Here is a 1,566-nt window from a genome sequence, read left to right as displayed (position 1 = left end):
ATTAACTCCATTGACTGCTTTGGTGTTTGTCTATATTTTTGCCACTGTAAATACCCCAATGTTTATACATAGATTGCATGCAATGTTCTCATGGAGAACATAATATCAACAGTAGATTATATTTATAAAGAAACACAGAATGACACTGTGGTTATGGAAAGAAGGCAGACATTTTATTCTTGGTGAATATCCTCAATCCAATCATTTTCCACAGGGCAGCTTTAATCTCCTTGTTCCTTATACTGTAGATGATGGGATTCATCATGGGAGGTACCACAGAATAGAGAATAGAGGCCACAAGATCCAGCCCTGATGCTGAGCTGGAGTTGGGTTTCAGGTAGGCAAAGGTGCCAGGGCAAAGGAACAAGGAGATCACAAGGAGGTGAGGAAGGCACATGGAGACGGCTTTACGCTGGCCCTGCTCAGAGGGGATTCTCAGCACTGTTTTGAAGAACTGAAAATATGACACTATTATAAAAATAAAGCAGCTTAATACTAAGCAAACACTAAAGACAATAACCCCACTTTCACTGACATATGAGTCAGCACAGGCGAGCTTGAGTACCTGGAGGATTTCACAGAAGAACTGATCCACCGTGTTGTCTCCACAGAAAGTTAACACAAACATGTTACCAATGTTCAGAGCGGAATACAGAACACCGCAAATCTAGGCAATGGCCACCATTTGGACACAAGCTCTCCTGTTCATCACAGTCTCATAATGCAGCGGGAGGCAGATGGCGACATATCGGTCATACGCCATGATGGTCAGCAAGGCAAAATGTGCTAATGCAAAGAATAAGCGAAGAAAGACTTGGGCAAGGCATCCAGAATAAGAAATCGACCTTGTGTCCATGAGGGAGTTGGCCATGGATTTGGGGATGGTGACAGAGATGAAGCCAAGGTCTAGGATGGACAGATTCATCAGGAAGAAGTACATTGGGCAGTGAAGGTGGGGGTCGAGGGCTACAACTGTGATGATGAGAAGATTCCCCATCAGGGCTGCCAGGTAAATCACTAGAAACACCACAAAGTGCAATATCTGCAGCTCCCGAACATCAGAGAATCCCAGGAGAAGGAACTCGGTCAGTGTGGTTTGGTTGGACATTTTCTTCCCCAACACGTTGTGTCCTGCTGTGGAGGGAAGGAGAAGGACAATGGTCAGGATTAGCGTGACAAACGGAATAGCTCCAGTTCCCCTCTCCACAACATCTCATGTTGTTTTTTTAAGGCCCAGCTTGACAAAGCCCCAGCTGGGATGATTTAGTTGGGGGTAGTTCCTGCTTTGAGCAGGGGGTTGAACTAGATACCTCCTTCCAACCCTAATCTTCTGTAATTCTATGTGACTGTCAAAGGAATACAGCACTTATCACTTCTGTTGAGCAGGAGTTGGTTATCCTCCTCACCGCCAACAAGTCCGGTGCAAGATCACACAAGTCCAAATCAGCACAAGTCACAAAATCCAGTGGAACTGGGTCAGTTCACACCCTCAGAAGATCTAAGCCAAGACCTGCCTTGATAAAATGCAGTAAGAAAGATGGAACAGAGTACAAGCCACATCTGACA

Source organism: Emydura macquarii, unplaced genomic scaffold (genome assembly GCF_026122565.2).
Source record: "Emydura macquarii macquarii isolate MOO-44397 ecotype Brisbane River unplaced genomic scaffold, CSIRO-AGI_Emac_v2 contig_2933, whole genome shotgun sequence".
NCBI classification, from domain to species: domain Eukaryota; kingdom Metazoa; phylum Chordata; order Testudines; family Chelidae; genus Emydura; species Emydura macquarii.
Note: the sequence above shows the minus strand (reverse complement) of the source record.